The sequence below is a fragment of the Peromyscus eremicus genome, chromosome 7, assembly GCF_949786415.1.
Source record: "Peromyscus eremicus chromosome 7, PerEre_H2_v1, whole genome shotgun sequence".
Taxonomy (NCBI): Eukaryota; Metazoa; Chordata; class Mammalia; order Rodentia; family Cricetidae; genus Peromyscus; species Peromyscus eremicus.
In genome coordinates, this window is record NC_081422.1 from 69,717,687 (window position 1) to 69,731,772 (window position 14,086).

Sequence of the window (14,086 nt, forward strand, 5' to 3'; positions counted from 1 at the left end):
TAAGGAGGTAGAAGCAAGAAGTTCAGAAGTTCAAGGTCATCCTCCTGTGTACATAGCAAGCCTAGGATGTATAAAATCCTGTTCAAATAAATAAATAAATAAATAAATAAATAAATAAATAAATAAATAAATAAACCAACTGAAAAATATCAAAAGCACCAACAAACTAGGTAGCCTGGAATCTTAATTTCACTACCACAAGAACTTGGGCAGGTTGCTTAATTACTGAATTCCTCTAGTTTTGCATCACAGATGGAACTATTGCCTACCTGGTATACTTAACCTCTTAGGGAAAAGTGAAACACATCAAGTTTCTAATATTGAAATGTGCCCTAAAGTCAAGGGACTGTGACTGAAACGGATATTCATTGTCCTGATGAGCCCAACAGAGATAACTTAGTGACATCCATACCTGGAGGACCCCAGTGTGCCCAGCTGGAGAACAGCTAGTTAAACATGCAATAGAAAGAGCACTCAGGAGCCTGAGTCGAGGAGGACCACAAGTTCGAGGTCAACCTGGGCACGTAGGAGACAGGAAAAAAGCTGCATCACACACTGTTGCATGTTACAGGCACATTTGGTGACAGTCAGCCACAAACCATCCTCCTGCCTTGCTCTCCCCATCAAAAGCCAACTCCCAGGGCATGGTTTCTTGAAAACATCAACTGCCTCCTGGCCTTGGCAAGGTGGACCTTCCCTTACACACACACATACACACACCCACACACACACACACACACACACACACACACACACACCGCCGAGAAAAAGACAGAAGGATGGCTAGACAGCAAGATTCTAACAGCTGGGAGGATTGTATCTGTGGACCTATGGACAGCCCCTGCTGCTGGCTGTCTGCATCAGGAAACCTTTAGCTGAAAAGGGACAAGCAGAGGTGAGAATCAGCAGCTGGTGACCCGTCCCCAGCCTGGTTCCCATTCTGCCTGTGACTGGATTGAAGGATCCTAAGCGTCATCTTTAATCATGAGAAATGTCCCCTTTGGGAAAGACTAGCCTAGGTGGTCTGTTGCCAAGGGCCCTTGGCTAACCGTGTGATGTGGGCCTTGGCTCCTGTGATAAGGAGATGGTGCACAGGAACAGTACAAGACACTTGGATACAAACTGTACTGCGCCGTCTTAACTAGGTCACGACATATTGTGCAACCCTAACAGGTACAGTCAGTCAGTCATCCGCTAGGAGCTGGGAAAACCGTGGAGCCGCTGAGTCAAGAGCAACGAAAATGCTAACCTGAGCTGCACCCACATTTGAAAATGCAATTAAGGTTAATAAACCAGCCAGAGCAGGCTTACGTTTTCCCAGAATTTCTAACTGCTTCTGGGACTGCAACTCAGAGCACATCTAAATAGCCCCAAAGCCTCTGGGCACCCACAAATTATAGAAAATTGAGAACTATGACTCCTATAAGATGTCCCTCCAACAAGCAAACTCCAGAACCGTCAATAAAGCATCGCTGACTGAGAAGGAATATGGGAATCTCCTTCATGCCTTCCTCCAGCTAGCAGATGCCAAGAGTTCCTGTGCCTGGCATGGTTAGGTGGTGAAGAGATGTAAACAAAGCCCTGCGTCAAGGGGCTTATTCTCTAACTAGAAGGGTAGACAGTCTGGAACTGTGTAGTATCAGGGGCTGTGGGCTGGAAAGGGAAATCAAGCAGGGCAGGGCACAGGGGGACATGAGGGGTGCTGTTGTACACACACTGGCAGGCACAGCTGCAATAAGAACAGACTTATTTTAAATTAAAATGCATCATTTCCCCTTCCCGTCCCTCCCTCCAACCCTCTCATGCACCCCCCTTTCAAAATCATGGCCTCTTTTTCCTTAATAAATATATATCTTTATATATAACATATAAATATATAAAGTATATATAAATATATAAATGTAGTTTGTATATTTATATTGCATGTTTAATTTTTATATATTTATGCATATACATAAATATAGTATATATGTATGTGTTTTTATTATATAACATATAACGAAAATATGTTACATAATAAAAACACATACATATACAAATACACCCTGCTCAGACTGTTTTGTGTTGCTTGTATGTATACGTCTGCAGGGCTGACCACTTAATATTGGATAACCAATTAGGGGACCCATCCCTGGGGAGGACTAAATTCTCCCTCTCTCAGAAGTCTTTAGCTGCCTGTAGCTCTTTGTCTAGAGCTGGGGCCCCATGAGATTCTGCCTTCCAAGTAAGTTAGTATACATATTGACATTGTCCTTGATCAGGTCTTGTTTAGGCAGCCACATTGTTGACAGAGCATGGGTGCAGCTTCCTTGTCATGTTTAGGAGACACAATCGCATGACGGACTTTTGGATTCCCCTGGCTCTGAAAATCTTTCCACCCTTTCTTTCATGATGTTTCTTGGGCCCGAGGTCCAGGAGTTGTTTTGCAGATGTAGTCGTTGGGACTGGGCAGCCCATGAGCAGGTCTCTGCATGTTGGCCAGTTGTGTTTTCCAGCAATGGTCTCTGTCTGCTACAAAGGGATGATTCTTTGATGAGGGTGAGAGCTATACTTGTCTGTGGGTGTAAGGACGGGTATTTAGAATGCAGATAGGAAGTGTGCTGGTCTCGTGAAGTGGTGACTGAAAGTTCTCCTCTGAGATCCATGACCTCCCTAGCCCCAGATAGCTAGCTAGCCTCTTAGTAGCAGGCATGCTTTCCCTCCTGTTGAGTGAGCCTTAAGTTCAAATAGAGAGCTATTGGTTTTCACCAAGATATGAGTGCCACTCTGCACTGATATAGTCATATATCAGGCTGGTCACTGATGTGGTTCATTGGTGTCACAAACTGGGTAGGATTATTGGTTGCTTCCCTCCCTTGGCAGGTTGCATTACATCTTGTGGTACTGTGAGAGCTGGGCCTCAGGGAGGAGGCTTTCAAGTCAGATCCAGCTTGAATCCTCCAAGTCCTGTGTCTCAAGTACATGATGTCCTCAACAATAGGGACTCACCTTCAACTTCTGGGAGGCAACCAAAGGCAAGAGCAATAACCTATATTGTTTTGGGAGTCTCTTGGACACACCTAGCCAACAACTTGAAAGGGAGTCTCTCATGCTGGATGGTGAGATTTTTACTAAATAGTCTCTGCCTCTTGTGGGGAGCATTGTCAGCCTAAGTGGCCTAACTTCATTTAAAACATATATATTTGTGTGTGTACATATCCATATGTATTATATGTAACATTTTTTTTCTCGAGACAGGGTTTCTTTGTGTAGCTTTGTCTCTTTCCTGGCACTTACTCTGTAGCCCACCCAGGCGGGCCTCAAACTCACAGAGATCCCCCTGCCTCTGCCTCCCAAGTGCTGGGATTAAAGGCGTGCGCCAACACCGCCACTGCCGCCGCCGCCGCCGCCGCCGCCGCCGCCGCCGCCGCCGCGTGGCTTATATGTAACATTTTTAAGTAAGTAAATAATATGATTCCATATGGTTTTTCAAACATCCTTCATGTTATTTTTCCCTTCTCCATTCCACTTCTATATTGGTCCCCCACCACCATTTTACCATCTCCCCCTCATATCACTGTATCCTGCTAGTCCCCCCTCTAGCATTCTCCCCCCCCCTCCCCCCCCCCCTCCCCGACTCCATTGTCCCTTTCTTCTTTCCCGGATTCTGCAGTTACTCCAGCCTGTATGCTCCCATCTGAGGATTTGGAGCTAGGAACCACAGATGAGAGAGAATGTGCACCACGTGTCTCTCGGCATCTGGATGTCCTCCCTTGAGACGATTGTGTCTAGTTCCGTTCACGGACCTGCAAATGTCATGATTTCATTTTCTTTACAGCTGCAGAGTTTTCCACCGTGGATATGTCCCCCATCTTCATTAGCCATCAGTCGAAGGACATTTAGATTCTTTCCATTTCCTAACAATTGCGAACAGGGTGGCTGTGAACACGGCTGAGCAAGTATCTGTGGAGTAGGGTGTCGAGTCCTCTGGTCACATGCTAAGGGGTGGTATAGCTGGGTCATATGGTAAGTTTTAGTTTTTTGAGCGCTTTCCAGAGTGGCTGCAATCAGTTTGCAGGTCCACCAACAGTGAATGAGGGTCTCCCCTTCCTCCCCATCCTCTCCAGTATCTGCTGTCAGTCAGTTGTTCTGTTGATCCTAGCCGTTCTGACTGCGATGAGATGGAACGTCAAAGCCTCTCTGATGTGTAGTGTTCTATTTGCTAACGATAATGAACTTCTATTTGCTAATGATAATGAACTTTTTTTTTTTTTTTTTGAGATTTGTAGCCATTTTTATTTCTTCTTTTGAGAACTCTGCTCAGCTCAACAGTTTGGTTTTTTTGAATGGGCAGTTTGTTTTCTTGACTGTTTTTTGAGTCCTTTGTAGTCTAGACTTCCACCCTCTGTCAGAGCCCCAGTGTGGATTTGCTCTGCTCTTTGGGCTTCCACTTTAATCGGCTGATTGCTTCCTTAGCTATGCAGAGACTTCTAAGTTCTCTGAGGTCCCATTTGTCAATTGTTGGACTGATTTCCTGGAGACCTAGTCAGAAAGCCCTTTCCCACATCCATATCTTGTAGTCTATGTTTTCTTCTAACACAGTGGTTCTCAACTTTCCTAATGCAGTTCACGTTATGGTGAGCCCCAACCATAAAATTATTTCATTGCTACTTCCTAACTGTAATTTTGATACTGCCATGAATCGTAAACGCCTGACATGCAGGATATCTGATATGTGATCCCAAAGGGGTCTCGGCCCACAGGTTAAGAAGCACTGTTTGTGTTTTAGGTTTTACATTAAGATCTTTGATCCATCAGGAATTAATTTTTATGCAGAGTGATAGATACAGGTCTAATTTTATTCTGAAACATGTGGGCATCTAGTTTTCCCAGAATCATTTGTTAAGGATTCTGTCTTTTGGGATTGTGGAATATCAGATGCCTATACTTATGTATGTGTACTCACACTGGAGCCTTCAACTTTGTTCTGTTGGTCTACACATCCATTTTTGTGCCAGTAGCATACTATTTTTATTACTACGGCTCTATAATGTATCTTGAAATTTGCAGTGGTAATCCCTCCAAGCTTCCCCCCCCCTCAGGATTGCTTTGGCTTATCCAGACTCTTATGGTTCCAAATGATTTTTAGGATAGTTTTTCTATTTCTGTGAAGAACGAGATGGAGATTTTGATTGGGTTTGCACTGCTTCTGTAAAAAGCTTTTGGTTATAGGGTCATTTTCATAATATTAATTCTGCTGGTCCATAAGCATGGGATGTCTTGTCGGCTCCATTTCCTGGTGTCTTTCTCGATCTCTTTCTTCAGAGTTTTAAAGTTTTTATAGTAGAGTTTTGCCCTCTCCTTGTTTCAGTTTATCCCTAGATGTTTCATTTTCTTTGAGACTATTGTGAATGAGAACGTGTCCACAATCTCTCTCTCAGAGTGTTCGTTTGTTCTTGTTGGATAGAAAAGCTATTGATTTTCTCCAAGTTGATTTTGAATCCTGCCACTTTGCTTAAATTATTTATTGTTTCTACAAGTTTCCTGGTAGAATTTTTGACCTCTCTTATGTGTATTACCATATCATTTGTGTGCTGGCTAGTTTTATGTCTACTTGACTGAGAAGTCATCTGAGAAGAGGGCGCCTCAATTGAGAAAAATGCATACATAAGATCCGGCTGGCGGCCGGGCGGTGGTGGCGCACGCCTTCAATACCAGCACTCGGGAGGCAGAGCCAGGCGGATCTCTGTGAGTTCGAGGCCAGCCTGGTCTACAGAGCAAGCTCCAGGACAGGCACCAAAACTACACGGAGAAACCCTGTCTCGAAACAAAACAAAAAAATCTGGCTGTAGGCAAACCAGTGGAGAATTTTCTTAATTAGTGATTGATGGGGAGGGCCCAGCCTATTGTGGGGTGGTGCCACCCTGGACAAGTGGTCCTGGGTTTTTTTTTTTTTTAATAAGAAAGCAGGCTGAGTCGTCCACAAGGAGCAAGCTAGTAAGCAGCACCCCTCCATTGCCTCTGTCTGCATAGGCTCCTGCCTCCAGGTTCCTGCTCAGGTTGAGTTCCTGCCCTGGCTTCCCTCAGGGGACTGATTCAGGATAGGTAAGCCAAATAAACCTGTTCCTCCCCAGGTTGCTTATGATCATGGTGTTTAGCACAGCAGTAGTAACCCCAACTAAGAAACCGGTACTAGGTTCTGTTCTGTGACAGCCCTGAATGTGTTTCGGGGAGGATTGTGGAAGGACTTTGGAACTGCAGGCTAGAAAAGCCTTCGAGTGTTCAAACTGGTGAGCCGTTGTGAGAACTTGGAAGATAGGGGATAAAGCCGAGAGCGGTGTAGGTGAGGGAGGCCTGGCTTGTGAAACTTCAGAAGGGAGCAGAGACTCTTATCAGGCAGGCCCGTTGCTTATTTTGAATTAGGAATCTGCAGTTCGGGTCAGCTGGGGCTGAAGACTCAGCTGTGATTAACAAGAGGGCAGCATCCCTGCAGTGACCTTCGCTTTATTGGGACAATTGATGCCAGTCGGTTGGCACTGAGACGTTATTGGTGATTAAGAGGAGACCAGCATTGTGGCTGGAGAGAAGGCTCGAGGGTTAAGAGTACTTACTGTTCTTCCAGAGGGTCTAGGTTCATTTCCCAGCACCCACCCCAGGTGGCTCAAAACCTCTGTAATGACAGTTCAGGGGATCTGACTCCCTCTTTCCTCTACCTAGTACCGGCTTACAAGTGGAGCAGATAAATGCACACAGGCATGCATGCACATAAATAAATCTTTAAAAGAGAAAGAAAAAGAAAGAAAGGAGGAGAGGGGAGGAAGAGGGAGGAGGAAGAGGGAGGAGACCAGTATTAATGATGTGGATTCTGGGATGGTTTCCTTGGAGTAGCACACACAGAAGCTGTGTTCCAGAGGAATCCAGGTACTGGCAGCCAGACTTGGTAGTATAACAGTCTTCCAGGTGGTGCCAGTGTTGAAAGGCATGAAAGGGTCATGGAGAGCAGCTGGCATCCCTGAAGGGCGCCCAGGAGAGGCTACTGAGGAAAGCGCGGCCCAGCTGCAGCAGAGGACCCCATCATTCTGGAGATGCCGGTACTACGGGACAACCACCAGGAACAGCAGTGGCCTTGGAGTAAAGTCAGCCCAAGCCCTGGAGACAATGTGTGTGGGCTGCAGATGGTGGAATTGGAAAAATGACCCGGAAGAACTCAAGAGATGAGTCCCAGACATTGGACTCTTGAGTTATCTACACTGTCTCTGCCTCCTGACTGCTGGGATTAAAGGTGTGCGGCACCACACCCAGCCTTTTGAGTGTGTAAAGTAGGCACTCAGAGTTATGTACCTCCCTCATAGATTGGCTCAGTGTGTCCCAGAGTTTTGTTTTCATTTTCAGTTAGGTCTAGGAATTTGATTTTTTTTTTATTTCTTTGATCCATACATCATTATGAGTTGTTTTATTTCCGAGTTTGTATGCTTGCCCGAGATTTGTTTTCTGTTGATTTTAAACTTTATTACATTATATCCAGGTAGGATACACTGAGTTATTTCAATTTTTCTGAATTTGTTAAAAATTGTGTCCCAGGATGTGGCCTATTTAAAGCAGCTTCCAGGAGCTGCTGAGTAAAATGTATATTGCTTGATGTTTGAGAATATTCTGTAGAGACCTGTTAAGTCCATTCGATGTATGATGTCATTTAATTCTTGTGTTTATTTTTGTTCAGATGGCCCATCTATTGGGAAAGAGGGGTGGGTACTGACACTGTCTACTACGTCTCTTTAATTCTAGCAATGCACTTTTTTCTTTTTTTTAAATTTTTTATTTATGTGCATTGGAGTTTTGCCTGTATGTCTGTCTGTCTGTTTTGTTCCCCTGGAACTGGAGTGACAGTCTTGAGCTGCCATGTGGGTGCTGAGAATTGAACCCGGGTCCTCTGGAACAGCAGCCAATGCTCATAACCCCTGAGCCATCTCTCCAGCCCCAGTAGCACACGTTGTATGAAATTGGGTACATCAGAGTTGGGTGCATATTTGTCTAGGATTGTGATGTCTTTTTAATTGTCCCCTTGATTAGAAGGAAGCTTTCCTTCATCTCTTCTGACTAGTTTTCGTGTGAAGTGGATTTTATCAGCTATTGGGATAGCAATGCCCCATTGTTTCCTGGTTCATTTTGATTAGAGTGCTTTTCTTTCTTTAAATGAGGCGTCCATTTTTAAAGCACAGTAATATGCTTATTTTTAGACAGCAGAAAGATAAATTTCTTTAAGAAGCGGTTTGAGATTTATTTATTTTGGAGACAAGGTCTATGTAGCCTTGGCTGTCCTAGAACAGGCTGTCCTGTAGAAGACCAGGCTGGCCTCCAAGTCACAGAGACCCACCTGCTTCTGCTTCCCAAGTACTTGGTCTAAAGGCACATGCCATCAGGACCCAGAAGATGGATTTGGGAGGGAGGCTGGAGGAAGGGGGTGTCACCGGACCTCTTGATTTGTTCATCTTCCAAATCTATCCCTTTTCTCCTTTTAGTATTAATTTGTCCCTTCAGCAGGCCTAATGAGGGCAAATGGCTGAGCCTGGACTGTTAGGGGACTGTCCGGGCCTAAGCTGACCTTAACTCCCATAACAAACGGACAATTATTCAAATAGGACAAATGTTATAAAAAACTTACTACAGGGGACCAGAGAGATGGTTCCATGGTTAAGAGCATGTACAGCATGTGCAGAGAACCCGAGTTCAGTTTCCAGTACCTACGAGAAACTAACAGTTGCCAGTAATTCCAGCTCCAGGGGGCTCTAAGAGCCCTGGCCTCCGTGGGCACTGCACCCACATGCACAAACCCACACAAAGACACACAACTAAAAATAAATCTGACTCTGACAAGGTGGTGCAGAGGTTAAAAGCACTGACAGCTCTTCTAGAGGACCTGGGTTTGAATCCCAGCATCCAGATGGTGGTTGACAACTGTTGGTACCTCCAGTTCCAAGGGATCTAACACCCTCTCCTCATCTCTGAACACCAGGCACACTTGTGATCCACAAACAGGCAAAACTCATATGCATGAAAAATGTATACGAAATACCAAGCATCATGCTAAATAGCTTTATTCATAGTGTTATTTAATTCTTACAATAACCTATGAATTGTCTCTCAGAGGCTCTGTTTTAGGAATAAGAAACCTATGCAAGGACGAGGTTGATAAGCCATAGGACAGAGCTTGAGGCTTAGACTGGACTCAGCTCTGAGGGATGCGTGCTTCGGCACCAGGCCACACTGCCCAGGGCACCATCTCAGCTGCAGCTGAAGACGGAGAGGTTCAAGTACGGCAGGGTGGGGGAGGCGAGCACAGGCGGAGGTAGTCTAAAAAAGGGAGCTTGGGATGGAGTTCCAAACGGAAGGGCAGGTGCAGCATGAGCAGAATCCCATTGCCCGGTCTACAGCAGTGAGAGGTGAGGCCCTCTAAGTGCTGACAACATGCACACCCTGTCACATCTGCTGGGTGAGGTTGGCCACACCAGGATGCATCATAGCAGACCTCTGTACTGCAAAGGAAACAGTGCCGTCCGGTGGGTGATGAAATCCCACCGCTTTCCACCGGAGCCATTATTACCAGACATGGGAAGAACACCTAAAAAGCCACTCTTGGCCTATTTAAGGAGACCACCTCGCCTTGGGAGCAAGCTTGACAAGCAAACCTCAGCAAGTACCGGTGCATAGGATGGGAAACTTCCCAGTGTTTAAAAGGTTTAGTGAGTCTAGCCCAATCCAGACATTGCAGAACCTGTGAGCACAGCCTGGTCAGGGCTTTTGTGATGTCACATTAAGAACTGAAGAGTCGGGGGCTGGAGAGATGGCTCAGCGGTTAGGAGCGCTGACTGTTCTTCCAGAGGTCCTGAGTTCAATTCCCAGCAACCACATGGTTCACAACCATCTGTAATGAGATCTGGTGCCTTCTTCTGGTATGTAGGCAGAACACTGTATACATAATAAATGAATAAATCTTTAAAAAAAAAAAAAAAGAACTGAAGAGTCTTCCTCTTGGAGTAGTTTAGACCAGGAATGAGCCCAAATGTGAATTCTCTACTTCTGTGTGTCTCCAATCCATCTGTAGTGTGTGGTCTGTCTGTTTAAAGTCTGTCCCTAATAAAGGGCTTTGCTTTCTATTTACTGATCACAGAAAACACGGTATGGGAAAAGAACAAAAAAAAAAATACCTATTATATGCCAGGCGGTGGTAGCACACGCCTTTAATCCCAGCACTCGGGAGGCAGAGTCAGGAGGATCTCTGTTGAGTTCAAGGCCAGCCTGGGCTACAGAGTGAGATCCAGGACAGGCTCCAAAACTACACAGAGAAACACTGTCTTGAAAAAACAAAAAACAACAAAACAAAACAAAAACCCAAAAACCCATTATAGAAATCTTTATGGGGTTAGGGCCCAGACAGATGGCTCAGTGATTGAGTACTACTCACTACTCTTCCAAAGAACCTGGGTTCAATTCCCAGCACACAAATGGTGGCTCCCAACCATCTGTTAACAACTGCAGTATAAGGAGATCTGATCACCTCTTCTGGCCTCTACAAGCATCAAGTATGTATGTGGTGCACATACATACTTTAAATCTTTAACAGTTATAAGAGGAAGTTACTTACTGACCTAGAATAGCACTTAAAACCACAACACATTATCAACCTATATCCACATTACTTCCAATATTCATGGTGGATACTTGTTTTAAATTTGCTCCTAGTAATCATTCTTCTGGCCTCAGTGGGTACCAGGCACCCACATGGTACACAGATATACATGCAGCCCAAACATCCATACACAAATTTTTTTTTTGTGATTAAAAAAGCATATTTATGTTTGTGTGTATGCCACATGGTTGCAGTACCCACAAAAGCCAGAAGAGGGTCCTGGGTTTCCTGGAGCTGGAGTTGCAGGTGGCTATGAGCTGGGGGTGGGTGCTGGGAAGAGGTCCTCTGGAAGAACAGCAAGTGCTCTTAGCTGCTGAGCCATATCTCCAGCCCCCAAAATTACTCTTGCTGGTATGATGGCATATATCTTTAATCCCAGCACTCTGGAGGCAGAGACAGGTAGAGCTCTGTTAGTTTGAGGCTCCTGGTCTACACAAGTGAGTTCCAGGACAGCTAGGGCTATGTAGAGACCCTACCTCAAAACAGTAGAAGTTGCTTTCAATCTGTTGGTTGTTTTCACACACACACACACACCCCATTCTGGGTCAGGGTCATGGAGGAGCACAAGGTTTAAGATTAAAGTTATGCATTTAGCTTGGGTTGTAAAAGCTGACTGCATAGGTAAGCTAAGTAAGCATAAGGTTGGTTATATTCTCGTAAAGGCAGGTCAGACTTACACAGGCTGAGCACATTGTAAGACAGCACACTGAGCACACAGCTTCAGATGACCTCAAGGCAGATTATGACTTGGCTGCAAGGTCCAGCAAGAGTCCAGTTCTGAAGGGGAAGAGTCATTGAAAAAGCTGCTCTCTCGAGGGCTGATGCTTGTGCTTACAGTGTACTGTGCTATCACAACTGAACACACTGTCCCAGTCAGTCTGCCCAGGTCACTGGACTGTCAGGCCAGGTGCTTTGCATCTCCAGGGAACTTGGAACTAGGTGTGGCAGTACACATCTATGGTCTTGGCACATAGAGAGTATGAGGTTCTTGTAGGCTAGCCTGGGCTACATAGAGTGTCTCAAACAGAAAAAAAAGAACGCAGGTCCACCAAGATTAACAACCAAGTGACAGGAAGAGTCAGTGATGAAGAGAATCAGAACTCAGACCTCCCTATTCCAAGTTCAGCGGTCTCTACTCAGACCTGAATGATTAGTGGTTGGAACACAAACAGGCATAAGGTGAAATGACTGAATGAATTCTGTACTTGACACACCAGTGTAGGGGGAGTGCTTACGTTGGTTTTTGAATCTAATAGTAAACAGGAACTGAAAGGGTGAAACAAAGACATGAACAGTTCAGTCTACTTGATGCCTGGAATCAACTACGCTCTGTATTCTACCATAGCATCCTGTATTCTACCAGAACATCTGTTTCTAAAAAGTTCTTTTGAATGGAGTAACAGTGTAAAGAGCAGTACTGTGCAGGCTTTTAACTGAGAAGCAACAGTTACATTGCTTTAGTTTTTATTTTTGTTTTTAAAACACTATTTGGTTCACAGTCCTCTTTCATTCCTTAAACAATGGGCCACGGTGTAAATTATGTGTCACAAGTTGCCTAATGTGTGTGTTCCGAGAATTCACATGGCTGATGCACTTACAGACCGATAGAAAAGGCCAATGGCTTACTGTCACCTCTTGGTGCAGCTAAGAACTAGGGAAATAAGCTGTATGGAGCCGCCGCCGACACAGTGCTGCTACACTTCTTTTTTTTTTTTAAATTTATTTATTTAACGTATGTCTGTATGAGAGTGTCAGATCCTCTGGAAGTGGAGTTACAGACAGTTGTGAGCTGCCATGTGGGTGCTGGGAATTGAACCTGGGTCCTCTGGAAGAGCAGTCAGTGCTCGTAACCTCTGTGCCATCTCTCCAGCCCCGGCTGCTACACTTCTAAAGCAAGCACAAGGTGCTGAGAAAATCAGCCACTACCCATGAGGCTGTGCTCTACTTTTCCTTTAGGGATGGGGGTTTTGCCTGCATGCCTGGTGTCTGCACAGACCAGAAGAGGCCATTAGGCCCTTGAAACTGGAGTTAAAGATTATTGTGAGCCATCAAGTAGGTGCTGGGAACCAAATCCAGTCCCCTAGAAGACCAGCAGCCAGTACTCTTAACCACTCAGCCATCTTTCTAGCCCCAACTCGTCAAAGAACAGAAACCAAACCAAAACAAACCAAAAACTAAAGAAAACTGCGTGTGTGCATGTATATGTGCCTAAGTATATGTGTACCATACAGTACAGGTACTTCTGAAGGCCAAGTGAGCATCAGAGCCCCTGAAATTGTATTTAAAGAGGACTGTGAGCAGCCCCAGATGGGTTAGGAAATGAACCTGGATCCTCTGCAACAGCAGCTAGTACTCTTAAATCCTGAGCTAGTCTCTAGCCCCTAACCTGTGTCTTTTTATATTTCGTATGCATTATCAGTCTGTAGGTGGCATGGTGATCCAGGCCTGCAACCTCTGCCCTCAGAAGGCTGACACGGAGGACGGACTGCAAATGAGGCCAGCTGACTCCAAGAATGACAAAAGGTAGGGGCTGGAGAAATGGCTCAGTGATGAAGAGCACCTCCAGAACATTCAGGTTCGGTTTCCAGTACCGACGGTGGTTCGTCATCATCCATGACTCCAGTTTCAGGGGATTGGCACTGTCTTCTGGCCCCCTCAAACACCAGACATGCATGTAGTACACAAGCATATATGTAGGCAAAACACCCATACGCATAAAAACAAATTTTAATTACAATTTAAAAAAAAAGGTAAAAATTTTGACTTTGCTAACACAAGGATGGGAAGAAGTTTCTGCACATGACAGATGTGAAGTAGTTTCTGCACATGGCTGAAGTTGCTATCAGTTTCAAACAGAACGTTACCATCAGTGTTTTATACAACTCCTTTGATAACTGTAAAGAAAATGCCTACAGAAGGAACACCCCCTCACACACACACAGAGTCAACAAAACAGGAACAATACAAGATACAAAACAATACTTATATAAAAATTGAGATTCCTGACTAAATGACAATGGGTTTTTAAAATCCAATTATATGCTCTATACAAGACTCATGTATATGACTATCAAGATCCATCTTAACACATAGCCTAACTGGCCTGTGACTCACTGTGTAGACCCAGCTGGCTTTGACCTTGGGGCGATCCTCTTGCCTCTGCCTTCCAAGTGATGGAATTACAGGCAGGCCTCATCAACATGCCTAGCATTCCAAGACTCATTTTAAATGTAAGAACTGGGGTTGGGGATGTAGTTCAAATATACTTGCTTCATAGGCACCGACCCTGGGTTCAATCCTCAGTATTACCTAAAATAGGTATGGTGGCTCATGTCTGTAACACCAACACCTGGGAAGCAGAGGCAGGAAGATCAGAAGTTCAAGGACAGCCTGGCTGAGGCTACTTGAAATCCTATCTCA